This window comes from Pseudorca crassidens, chromosome 17, assembly GCF_039906515.1.
Source record: "Pseudorca crassidens isolate mPseCra1 chromosome 17, mPseCra1.hap1, whole genome shotgun sequence".
NCBI classification, from domain to species: domain Eukaryota; kingdom Metazoa; phylum Chordata; class Mammalia; order Artiodactyla; family Delphinidae; genus Pseudorca; species Pseudorca crassidens.
The window spans coordinates 77,330,586-77,344,300 of record NC_090312.1 but is presented as its reverse complement, the minus strand read 5'-3'; the positions used below and the strand labels follow the sequence as shown (position 1 = coordinate 77,344,300).

Below are 13,715 nucleotides of genomic sequence, written 5' to 3'. Positions count from 1 at the left end.
AAATCTGGGTGTCTTCCTGGACCGCTCCTTTGCCCTTGCTGCTCACATCCAATTAATTGCCAAGTGCTACCCCTTTCTTCTTAAAACCACCTCAAACCTCTTCACTCTCTTTGCCCCCATGGCTACTGCCCTAGTGTAATTTCTCTTTATTTTCTCACCTGCATCACTGAGACAGCCTCCTGACTGGAGTCCCTGCCTCTGGTCTAGTCTCCTCCGAGCCATTGCAGTCTTTACCATCATCAGAGTAACCCTTCCAAAATTCCATGACGTCGCTCCTCTCATTAAAATTCTTCAGCGATCTGCAAGGTCTTCCAAGTAAAGCTCTGTATGATCCAACTTCTGCATCTCCTGCTCTTCTTCACCCTCTGCCCTTTTTCATGCTCTCTGGTGCGAAGTGTAAGCCTTGTCTTAAATAGCTGAGGTTTCAACATGCCTCCAAGCCTCTGGACTTGCCCCACCAGCTACTTAAGGGAGGGATCAACCATTTCTTATGCCAAGTCCAACCATCTTGGACATAACCTGCCTACTGACTCACACCTATCTCTATGGTTCTTCGGGAAGGTAGTCTTTACCTACCTTCCATCCCAACCTGTTTCAGTGAGGTGCCTTCCTCTGCTCACATATTTCCGTTAAAGTAGTTACAGTTGGAGTATAAGAACCACTGTTATTTTAGTTAATATTTTTGAAAACATACCACATACTCTGCTAAGCATTTATATGTACATATATTATCTCATTTAATCCACTCAAGAACTTTGCATGATGGGTGTTCCTATGATCCCTGTTTTACATTTGATGACACAAGGTCTTGAGAAGTTAAGTAAGTCATTCAGTGTCACACAACTAGTGAAATACAGAGTGGGGTTGACTTGAGAGCAAGTTATCTTAACCTAGCTTTACTGTAATTGTGTGTTTGCTTGTGTGTTCTTTCTTATTCCTCCTCCCAAGACTGCAGGTTCCTTAAGAGCAGGAGACTGTGACTTTTTCATGTTTATCTCTTGGGCACATGGTCCAATAGGCAATAAATGTTGAATGCAAAAGAATGCATGAATTAATCTCCAAAACTTCACCTGTGGCTTGAGCTCTCACAGGGGGATCATATTGAAATTATGGTATTTGGGGAAACATACGTTTAACTTTAAAAATATACCAAAGAGCCCCTCCCCCAAATATAATTAAAAGGAATTTCTAGGGCGCCCCTTTAGTGCCTCATATGACTGTTCCTCCTCCTAAAAATGATGATTCGTATGGGAAACCTTAGGGACCACTGGTTGTTTTCTGGCTGATAAACTGGAATAGAGCAATCTAACCCTGAAAAGGTATTTGAATGTTTAACACTATCAGTCTAGAGATTGTTCAGGTCTGCACCTAGGCCTGGGCTGCCCTGCTATGTCTCTGTTCTTTTATTCCATAAGCATTAAGGATGAGCCTCTTGTTACAATGCTCTACTGATGAGAAAGATTTCCAGGTCTTTACATTCTTGCATATACCATCCACTCAACAAACATGTGACAAGTGTAGACTCTGTGCCAGGGCTTGTGCTTAGGCACAAGGACATGATGAAAACGACGAAAATACAAGGTCCCTCCAGCAAACAACCCCTTGGGCCACCCACTGTCCAGTTATGGTGCAAACACATAGACAGCTAACTCCCATCTACCACAGGAGAATTCCTTTTGAGACGTAAACCATCAACACAGGACATGAGTCTTAAACTAGAGGGAGCAGCTGTCCTCTTGAAAAGGGCACATGAACATTGTGGATTTCGAAACAGAAAAATGTGATGATTCTGGAGAATGATCATGCTGAGGTCATCTGTGCTTAGTTGAACGTGTTGGAGAACTTGTCTCTGCTAAGACGGAAGATGCACAGAACACCAGTAAGCGATGATTTACACACGAGGAGATAAACCATCAGGAAATACCTTGTTTTGTATCAGTCTTTGGTCTGTATGTACCTCAGAATGTGTTAAGAAGCAAGAAGAAACAAGCCTTTAAGGGAATAATTCAAATCTTTATGATTAAGATAACCTTGAAAGAGTTACTTCACGTCTCTGTTCCTCAGTTTCCTCAGGTGTAAAATAAAAGGCTTGAACTAGGTAATCCCTGAGGTATCTTCTAGCTCTAACGGCTCATGAATGTGAAGCTCATTCAGCCTGATCCTACGGATGGAGAGGGATTTTAAAATTCACTTTATAGGCTCCTGATTCACTAGGTTCTTTGAAGTAATCCTTTCTTCTCTCTCACACACACACACACAGTCTCTTTCTTCCACCCCTCCTACCCCTCCCAAAGCTGGGTCTACTTGAGGCAGTTTGTTTCAGATTGTAGAATACTATTTGTTCCAAACCACTTTGGCTTTAACAAGAAGGTGAACGACAGGGCTATCTTACTGATAGCCAAAGATGATTAGAAGCAAACAAACCTCAATTTGAACCTGGATACTGTCATGTGATTTAGTGGTTCTATGACCTGGGACAAGCAGCCTCTTGATGGTTGTTTAATAATGTAGTTGGGAGGACTGAATGAAACAAGGCATTTAAGGTACACAGCGCATTGCTTGGCCCATGGTAAACAATCAATGTTAGCTTCTGGTATTATCACAAACACTATTAAACCTCCCACTACAAATATAATAGAGCACAGATGGTAAATAAGGTAAAAATAGAGACAGGCGTACAATATTTGAGAACAGAAGTGGGCCGACGAGTGTGAGCTGCCCCTTGCCCATCCTCAGCAGTTGTTAGCTTTCTCCCCAGAAGTGTTCCCTGTCACACAGACCTAGCCTAATGGAACCTTGAAGGGCTGAAGAGTTAGCACAGCTTTGCAGAATGATTACTTGACTCTCGTGGGGAGCCCGAGATGACTGGAAAGTGATTTGAACGCCTTATATAAAAGGTTTACTGAGATTAAAATGGTTATTAATATTTATTAAAACGATGTAAATCTCATTCATCTAGACCCAGACAGCCTGAGTAAGAGCCCAGAACATTGAGTGATGAAAAGTGCTACCCTCCAGGGGCGTGTGCAGGGCTAGGTGTGCCCACAGAGCACAGGAGCCTCCGAGCACAAGCTGGCCTCCTCAGCCGACTTCTGTCTTTCCTGAGGCTGCCGGGCTGAACCGAAACGAGTTAGATTAAGTCAGCGCCCATCTACTCATTCATACAGTGCGGCTGGCACCTCCAGGGTCAGCAGAGTGTGCATTTCAGCTCAGCAGCCTGGTGTGTAACGGAGACCTAAGGAAGCACTCTTGTTCAATGAGCCTTTTGATCTTTTTCACCTAGATTCATAACAACGTTGGCAAGAATTCCCAACTTGTCCCCTAAGATCTGATAAAAAAGACATCTATTTCTTGTTTCTTTATGAGTTGCATACTTGCACGGGGCCACACAGCCTGATCTGCCCAGGAATGCCCTTCCCACCAAGGGGAAAACGTGAGCACAGAAGAACTCGTCTATTTTTTTCTGGATTTTGCTCAGTTAACAAAAGAGCTAAAAATGGGTCAGGTTATTTTACTTTCTGGAGCCTCAATATTATCAAATGGAAATGGATCTAGTACCTGGCATGTGGAGCTGTTGCAAGGATTAACCCCAAGTACTCTAGTTGCTGGTGTCCAAGGGGCAGAATAGGCTAGTGATTAAATGCACAAACTCTGAAGCCAGATGGCCAGCTTCAAATTCCAGCCGCCTCCTAACCAGCTATGTGATCCTGAGCAAGTTGCTTAAATTCTTATTATCCTCAGCTTCTCACCTGTGAAGTGGGGATGACCATGATCACAGATTAGCTCTAGTCAGTAAACGGCAGCTCTTTCGTAAGAAAAAACCTCAAAGCAGGCAAGTATCTAGGATATCAGATCACAAGATGTTGTTTCTAAGGGCAGCAGAATTTGATGCCATTACTAACTTGCCTCCTCCTGAAAAGTATAGACAATACAGCTAAGACCCCAAGCCACCATGCTCCAAAGTCCTCCATGGTAGCTCAGCTGTGGCTGGCAGGCTCTAAGAAGTCACCTGGTCTTAGTGTCCCTACCTGTTATGTTTACTGTAGTCTCAGGATATCAGAAAAGCATTGGCGGGGAGCAGTCCAGGTAATACAAGCCCCACAATAGACTCCAATAGTATCTGTTGGTGCCATGTGCAGACCAGCTGGTCCCCAAGTACTTTAATGGGGGACAAAACAATTGGAAATGCATTGTAAATCAAAATATATAAAATTACACTGGACATTCTTTTGTCAGTGTATTGTTTGTTTCCCACAACTGAAAGCTCAAAAATCAGCAGCCAGGGCTTCCCCGGTGGCGCAGTGGTTGAGAGTCCGCCTGCCAATGCAGGGGACGCGGGTTCGTGCCCCGGTCCGGGAAGATCCCACATGCCGCGGAGCGGCTGGGCCCGTGAGCCATGGCTGCTGAGCCTGCGCGTCCGGAGCCTCTGCTCCGCAGCGGGAGAGGCCACAACAGTGAGAGGCCCGTGTACCGCAAGAAAAAAAGAAAAATCAGCAGCCAGGTGGAAAATTAGTTGCAAAGTTGGTTCTTTGAGGAGGCTGAGGCGTTCTAAGGAAGAGCCACGTTAGGGTAATTCAGCAGAGAGAAAAGGCAGCTGATGGACAGCTTGATTACTACCTTCGAGTATACAGAGTTATTATAAGAAGGCAATGGATCCTGTAGGCTCTCTTTCCCCAAGATACAGAACCAGGGACAAAAAATTTGCACTGAAGCACAACCATCTGGATTGAAGATCAGGGAGCCTGAGCCATGGCTTCAGCCCCAGGGCTGGGACAAGGGTGAGGGGTTGGTGCATTTGCTTGGGATGCAAAATTGAAGGGGGCACCGAAACACTTCATTAATCAAAGTAAATAACATTGTCATAAAATATTTTTTAGAATTAAAATTAACGCAAACAAAACTTCCTGACGAACAGAATATCCAAATTTTCAAGAAGGCAGGATAAGAATTATTGAGTTTTCCTTGTGCTTTGCATTCCAATATGGCTCAGCACAGCATTGCTCAGGCCGATCAGATTTCTCCAGGGAAGAGCCTTAAGTTGGTTCCTAGTCAGTTATATTACAGTGTATAATTCTGTACATCCATACTCTATACAGCTGTTAGGACCTTATGGTTCCCAAGCATTTCCATGTACACTTTCTGATGTGATGCTCATAACCATTTGAGGAGTTTCAGTATCACTAAGTTACAAATAACAAAGAAGAGGTTTGGGGAGGAGAGGATACTTTCTAAACACGGAGCATTATGACTCATCAATGGAAAAACTTAGACTCAAGGCTTCCAATTCCAAGCTCATTGCAAAGACACTTGGAGCTGACTGCTTAGCTCCTGAGTGATTAGATATTTCAAAATATCCACGGAGCTTCTGAAAGGCTGGAAGTGGATTTCCTGGTGGTAGACAAGGGTGTAGATGAAGACGACCACAGTGGAGAGGATCTAAGACTTAAGAGCAGAGATTCTCAAAAGAAGCACAACTGGCATTTGAAGCCGCTTAGTTCTTAATGTGCAGGGCTGTGTCCAGCATTGGGAATGTCTAGCATCCCCTGTCCCAGGTGCCGTCATCACCTGAACGACCACCTTCATATTTCCAAAACCCTTAGGGGAGCTAGAACCCACTGTGAGAACCCCTGATGGGGCGTGTCTAAAAACGTCCTAACATCAATGTCAATAACACCCTTTGTTAATTGCCTTTGTGCCAAGTGTTTGATACATATAATTTATAATTCCTACCATAGTCCTGCAAGGATCTATGTTATGTGTGTAGGTAATCTATAAAAGAGATGAAATGCTTCTCTTGTCTGTCAATAGAAAGACTATGCCTTCCCATGAAACCCTACCTATGGTCTCATTCCTACCCTGAACTCAAAGCTTCCAGAGCTTCTTACAATCAAAGTCTGAATCACTGGTGTGTTGCTAAGTGGCAAAGCAGCCCTGGGGTCCAAATGCAAGATTTTTCACAGCCTCTTTTCAGCCCCCTCTCCTAGCCAAGAAGCCCAGGGTGTCTCGGTGTAAACAAGAAAGCCATTCCTCGAGAGTTCCCAGGGGGCTCAGACAGTGAAGGATGAGCATTGCAAGTTGGGTGCACCGGAAGTTGAGATGAATCTGGAGGCTCAATGGGGAGGGCCCGTCTAGTCCCTAATAAGAGTGGGAAGAAAGGGAGTGGAGAGGGACCCATCACTTCAGTTTGAGCAAATAAGAAGATGGGTGGGGTGCTGAACAATAGACAAGACATGCTAGTCTTTTTTTAACTATGTGATCAGTATTTTATGAAATGCAGTAGCATTAGTAACACTTGAAAAATAACAGTATACGTAAGAGCTGGGCCTGTAATGTATTCAGGCTGCAGAAAATACTAGGGCCCGTGTGCAGTTTTTTGACTCCTCATGAGATGGTACTTACGAGAATTGGGTCCACACGTTAGGGACCAGTGATTAAGAGTATGGTTCAATCCCAGCTTTACCACTTGTGAGCTATGTGACTCTGGGTGATGTAGCTCTTTAAGTTTCCGGCTTTCTCAAATGGGACCTGGCAGTAACCCTAGCTAAGGTTGCTGTGAGGAGCCGAGATAATACAGGCAAAGCACTTGGCGGAGCCTTTTTTTTTTTTTGCGGTACGCGGGCCCCTCACTGTTGTGGCCTCTCCCGTTGCGGAGCACAGGCTCCGGACGCGCAGGCTCAGCTGCCATGGCTCACGGGCCCAGCCGCTCCGCGGCATGTGGGATCTTCCCGGACCGGGGCACGAACCCGTGTCCCCTGCATCGGCAGGCGGACTCTCAACCACTGCGCCACTAGGGAAGCCCTTGGCGGAGTCTTTGACACACCGTTAAGGTTCAGTGTATGGAAACAAGTACTGTTACCACTTTATAGTGTAATTATCTACTGTAAGACTTGCTGTTGTTTAGCGGGATGAATCCAAGGTTCACGCGTTCCTCCATGCACTCCAGAGACGCGCTGAACAGTTAGAGTTGGCCAGCTCTGGGCGAGTTCCTGAAGGTCCAAAGGAGCTCCGCATCCCAGAATGGCATCTCACACAAGCCCCCCGCCCCCCCCCCTCCCAGTCCCTCCAGGTGTGAAACGACAGGAAGATGAATGATACTAGGGTACTTGACCTTCCTGCTGTCACAATTCTGAAAGCAAGGACACTGCCATGTTTACTTTGCAACGAAGAAATCAACCGAGGATCTATCTGCTCTCAGGGAACGGGCGCTTTTCCACTCACACTTTTTTTCTGGACAGGCGTTCAGCTTCTCCTCGTCGCCTCATGCCAGACGTGATGGAGCTAAAGGATATGCTGGCGATCCAGCTCCTTCAGACGTCACCGGTTATTGCTGAGCTGTGGCAGCCTCCAAAGGGCTGGCGTGGCCTGCGTCTCGACAGCACGGTGGTGGGAGATGCGCATTAAGTGGGTTTTCTCTTCTGAGTAAAACCCTGAGCTAGTGGGTGGGATGTAAGTCTTCAGACTATAAATAAGCCACTTGACGGAGGTTCACCTTTAGCTTTTGGAAGAGCATAAAAGAGCTTTTTTTTTTTTTAACAACTTTATTGGAGTATAATTGCTTTACAATGGTGTGTTAGTTTCTGCTTTATAACAAAGTGAATCAGTTATACATACACATATGTCCCCATATCCCTTCCCTCTTGCGTCTCCCTCCCTCTCACCCTCCCTATCCCACCCCTCTAGGTGGTCACAAAGCACCAAGCTGATCTCCCTGTGCTATGCCACGAAACTGAGTTATCTGTAGTGAGGTGGATGGACCTAGAGTCTGTCATACAGAGTGAAGGAAGTCAGAAAGACAAATACCGTATGCTAACACATATATATGGAATCTAAGAAAATAAAAGAGCTTTTTACAAGCAGCGGGGGGTCTACACCTCATTCAGTTTTACTGTCCTAAGTATAAGAACTTGTGAACGAGGGGCCAGATTTCCAAAATGTCAGTGCTGAATGTTGGGTAGCCAAGGGGGAGGCAAGTCAGGTGGACTTAGTGCTTCTCACCAGGGCCATGAGGCAACCCTCCTCCCCAGTCCCAGGCCCTATCGAGGCAGGTTCAGGAAAAGGTCTAGCTCTCTGTTCTTCCTAGAGAAACATTCCCAGCATCGTTCTGGGAGTGATTAGTTTTCCAATTGTTGTGACCTTGGCAATGGGCAAAGTTGAAAGGAGAAGGAGAAGGAGAATATTACAACCACAAGATCAGACAGTGTTGAGTGCTTCCTTGCGGCAGGCAGTAATGCTCTTAGGTAGTCACTATTCATATCCTTATTTTGCAGGTGATGAGACTGAGACTCAGAGAGGTTAGGTGACCCATCCAAGGTCACACAGCTGGTAAATGGCTAAAATGAGCTGGATCTCAGACCTAACTCCATAGTTCAAATACCGTTCTGTATAGCTCACCACTAGAACGCATTTGCCAAACTTGGGGGCCATTCGATCAGACACTCTGGAGGGCTCTCAGCAAGGTATGACTGAGCAAGCCTCTCTTGGTCACTCAAGGTCCCAAAGACTTGAAAAGGCTCTCATAGCTTAACAGGGAAATCCTGTTGCCACGTCCTCCAATCTCATAGAAACCTGGCGAATCAAATGTTGAAGATCCTGTCCAATCTCAACCCTAATTATTTGGCCATAATAAGAGTAACAACAAAAACAACTTTGACTTTTTAAAAACCCCAGCCCAACAAAGGAATCTGGATACTGCTTGGAATATGTCACAGAAAGTGGTCCTAGTACGAGTGTGATCTAAGATAGTGATCGAAAACGTCATCTTTGCCTACCTGTTCCTTCCACTAAGATGAGTCAGCTTTCAGTTGGCAAACAGAACCCCAGCTCCACAGCTTACCAGCTCTGTGACCTTGGCGAGATACGTAACTCCTCTAACCTTCGGTTCCCTCACTGTCTGGTAATAATCGTGTGTCCTTGGTAGAGCTGTGAGGGTTAAATGAGGTGCTAGGTAGGAAGGGGTCTGACACAGACAGCCATGTCCTTTCTTCCATCATTCAGGTGGTTTTCCCACGTCGATCTAATGTAAAATGCCCAAGATACAATTTCTCATTCGGTTTAAACACCTTATAAGATGGACCACATCTCTGTTACGTGCTTCTACAAAGCTGGTGATTGACGCGGAAATGAAGCTAGAAGAGTTTACTCTGCCTCCTCAACCTGCTGGATGAGTGTATGGCTCGCCACGTGGGTTAGTCAAATAGTTCCTCAAATATTTCTTTCAAATCCCCTTCTTCCTCCGTAAGAACTCCTTGTCAGACATTCTTCAGCACTCACACTCTAATTCTGCTTAGTCCGGGGCTCAGCTGCTTCCGGCCCACTGTCAACATCCCCTTCGATTGAGCTCAGGTCCTTGCAAGCATGCCCGTTAGACGCGTCTCCCGTGTGCACTGAATGGAAGGCAGAGCAGTGGGGTCTCTGCTCTGAGATAACACAGCAGTGCACGCTCCTGCCTACCTGGGTGGCTGCCCCTCAGGGAGCTGTCAGATGTCACACGGCTCCTGTAACATTGTTACAAAGGCCGGGCAGGTTTGCAGCAGGAGGGGAACCAGGAGAGCAAGCTTTCATTGACAGCATATCTTTCCAGGCCACCTGCTCCGCGCAAATTCTCACTTACACACCCAGGAGTTTAAAAGACATGACACTCATTATTTTGTAGATAAGGAAGTCTCCTCTGATGCCTGGAAATGTGAGGGTCTAAGAATAAATTCCTCCTGCCTGGAGCGTGGCCTGGATAAAGCGGCCGACCCAGAACTTTGCTCACTTACTCGACTTGAAATGCTGCTCCGGTGGGGGCACAGCCTGGGTCTGCTCTTTAAAAGGCCAGCGGTAGTAGAAGAGGGCACGGAGAAAGGGCGTTTTTAATCACGGTGCTGTCTGTGCGCTGCGTTCACTGCGAGGTTTTCTCAAGGGCGTAGCTGACTTCCCAAACGAGTGCATTGCGAGCTATGGGGCCTTTTCTTGTATGATCTGAAGCTCTTCTGGGCAGTTCGCTGCTTTCCCCAGTTCTCCATCAGCCGGGAAGCATCTTTTGATCCCTTTACAAGAAGCACACTGTAGAGCTTCCAAGGAAACCCCCCAGTGCCTGAGCCCTGAACCTCAGTCCTAGCACCAGCGCCCAGCTCTCCTGCCCTTATATGGTTCCTAGATAATCGCTCCTGAACGGTGATATACGGAACCTTAAATAGCTGCTGGGGATGATTAAATGCCTGCACTTCGCCGAGGTTGTAAATCAAGCTCAGAAGCCATTTATTGTGAGTCCTATAACGCAGCAGAAGTTATTGCCACTATACTGAGAAACAGCATCAGACAGGAAAATAAAGAGAAGGGAAATTTTGTTGTGAGGGTTTTAAAGTGATGTGTTGTTTTTTCTTTGCAAATTCTCTTTTCGTTTCTCATCATTTTTCTCTTCTCTTTGCCTCTGTTTCTTCCCCATCTCTAATACTCCCTGCTGAGTGTCTCCGAATCTAATTTCAAATCTGGCACTCCCGCAAGTAACACCCAGTGTCTTCCCGGCTAAGAGTGTGCTAATATTAGTAATGCTTCCCAGGCAATGGGCATCTCCTGTGCCACGTTGTTAATTTAATCCTCCCAACAATTTATGAAGGAGAATTATCTGCATTTTAAATAGAGGGTGTTTAATCTGGACAAAATCACAAGACTGGTTGGTGGTTTGATTCTGAGTATTTCTCTCTCTCCTTCTTCATGATACCCGGTTATGTTTGGGCTCTGCTTCTGGGGATTGTGTCACCTAATCTCTGATTGCTCACAATTTATTACAAATTCCCTGCTCGGGAATCCTTACGGGCTCCCTAACAAAACGGATTCAGTCTCTTTGCCACACATTTTGCCATAGAAAACCTTAAGCATCTGGCATTACTTTCCTTATCCAAAGGACATCTTCCACCTGAGTAAGCCTCCTCTCCCCCTTCCCCCCTCCTCACTCATGGAAGCTCTTTCCCACCTTTGCTTACCTAGTGCCTACTATTTAGTTTTCGTTTCCATGATGAGGTGAGCATGGGCCCTACAGGAGCACAGACAAGAGGCATCTAACCCACTGGGAAGCTGGGGCCTCAGAGACATTTTCCCGAAGCCATTATCTGACTTGAAGCAGAGGGAAGACTGAGCAGGTAGAGGGGAGGAATGTGAGGGGGGCCGTTTGAGGCAAAAAGACCACAGAGTGCAGGGATCCAGGGAAGAGAGAGCTAGCCTTGTTGGAAGAGCCTCAGTTGGTCCCATTGAGCATAGACTATAAGGGCTCACGTGGAGAGAGATGTGGCTCAGGAGGTAAGCAGACGCCAGGAATGAAAGGCCCTGCTTGCCACAAGGAACCTGGGCTTTATGCTTGAGGCCAGATCAAGCCCTACTCCTCTTTCAAAGCTCTTCTCCACACTAAGAAGCTTTGTCCACGGCTGGGGCAGCACTGATCTCTTCCTTTGTTCTTCCCTGAATGCCTGTCACACGCATCTTCTTTGCTGCACACTTCTCCATGCTTCAGGAAGCTTCTGGAGGCAGGAGGCTGTGTCTTTTTCTCCTTGGTATCCACAGGTACGGAGTAGCGCTCCCTCTTGACTGCCGGGGAGAAGTTTGGAACAATGGAAAGTCCAGAGGGGAGAAGCTCTTTGTAGACTCTTCCCAATGACAATATTCTTGTTAAGGGCACCAGAGTTGTGTGCAGTTGAACTTGAGAATGGAGGAGGAAGAGATGAGGATGCTCTGTCTACCGCCTGCCCAGTGATCCTCAGCATGACATAAGGGGGACAGAGAATGTCCTAGAAGCAGCAGGAGCAGCCAGGACGTGGGACGGGAGTCACTACTGCGGGGTCTGTCGTGGCTCCATCCGCTGTGCGATGAGCTCAGGTGCCGATTTCCTCACCTAATAAGGATGTGGAAGTAGACGACTTGCATGGTTTTCTCTCAGTTCTTACATTCTGTATTCCGTGCGTGTCATTGTGCATAAGACCGAGTTGAGAGAAGGTTTCGTGTTATAGAAGCGCCCATTGTTCAGGGTGCTTCCTTCCCTGCAGAGCTCAGGGAGCGGAAACCCGACTCCCCGCCTCATTCTTTGCGAGCGGCGTCTTATTTCTACTCTGGACCCTCCTCAGCCTGACAGGTTTGTGTGGCTGATGTCGCTCGCGCGTTTCCTCATGAGTTTCTGATGAGCTAATCCATCATATAATTTTATAGCACGCATACTGATTAGTAGATCACACCACCACAGCTAGAGTATTTCCGTTTGATATTTGATCTGTGAAACCCCCCAGAATAATACTGCAATGCCTCATTTACCTTACGGCTTCGTAAGGGAAGAGGGTATCCCATCCAGAGAAGTTAAATCTTCAGATAGTTGAGGGTTGCTTTTTAGAAGCCAATTTTAAAATGTTATTTTATACAGTTGTGTTTTTTTACAAAAACCACCTTAGAATGCATTATGTACTGCCTACCCTTGTCAAATATAGGGTAATACTTTTTTTAAATGAGGGGCTTCCCTGGTGGCGCAGTGGTTGAGAGTCCGCCTGCCGATGCAGCGGACACGGGTTCGTGCCCCGGTCCGGGAAGATCCCACATGCTGCGGAGCGGCTGGGCCCGTGAGCCATGGCCGCTGAGCCTGAGCATCTGGAGCCTGTGCTCCGCAACGGGAGAGGCCACAACAGTGAGAGGCCCGCGTACCACAAAAAAATAAATAAATAAATAAATAAATAAATAAAATGACAAATGTTGACAACAGTAAATATAAGTTACCATGCCCTGGGCTGTGAAATAACTATCGTGATGAGGATTCTTGGAACATATGGGCTTTGTTCCCATGCTACAAGGCCCAGACTGCCACGCTATGTGCACTTTCTAATTCTTTTGTTTGTTTTGTTTTGTCTTTAGTACCCCTTTCTCCTCTTAGCTATTAATTGGCTATCGTTAGTGGGCTTGCTTCAAAACCCTTTCTCCTAATTTTCTGTGGATTAGGAAGCCAGAAAACTGAGCGTGTTGAATTGTATGCTTTGGGTGAAGATCTATAGGGAATCCCAAGAAATAATGTAAATGAGCTGCAGCAGTGCATGACTTTTATGGCATCTCATCTGTACGCTCAGAAATACAGTTCTGCCTAACGCACCAGCAGGCAGGGCACGAAGCACCTTCTGATGCAGATTCTATCTGGAGCTGGGCAAAATGGAAAACCTGGGCAGTTTTTCTTCCAAGGTTTTTCCCATCTTGGATTCACATACTACACCCCCCTCTGACCTGTGTGTCTTTCTTCTCTATACCATTTGCCCAGCCTAACAGAAAAGGACCTATGTTTTCATTTACACTTGGACTAAACCTGTTTTTACCAAAGTGGTGACTACCCTTTATATTTTTATGTTTAGATTTTTCTAGCTATTAAATGCAAGCTTTTGTCTCTCATCAAGAATATACTGGGCAACATAAAGTAGCTTAGCTCTCTGTTTATCTTTTACTACACCCTGTGTCTTTCCTGAACACCTACTCTAAGGCAGTGGGGATCCAAAGAGCACTGTCCCTGGGCCCACTCCCTTTGGTCTCCTCACTTGAGCTGCCACCCCCTTCTCATGTGTCATATGACCCTGACCCCACCACCATGACCAAAATATAATTTTTATATGTATAGATTTAAATTTATACTGCTTTGGTCTGTTCACCCAGGGATGGGGACAGGAACACGGACACTGGCAAAGCATCATGAGCTCATAGACACCTTAGCCGGGGAG

General features: G+C 46.2%; 1 protein-coding gene across 1 annotated transcript in view; it reads left to right on the top strand.

The window, feature by feature from the left end:
- Positions 1-13,715, top strand: part of CLVS1 (clavesin 1) — a 212,037-nt gene that overhangs the window by 81,955 nt on the left and 116,367 nt on the right. The window lies entirely within an intron of this gene.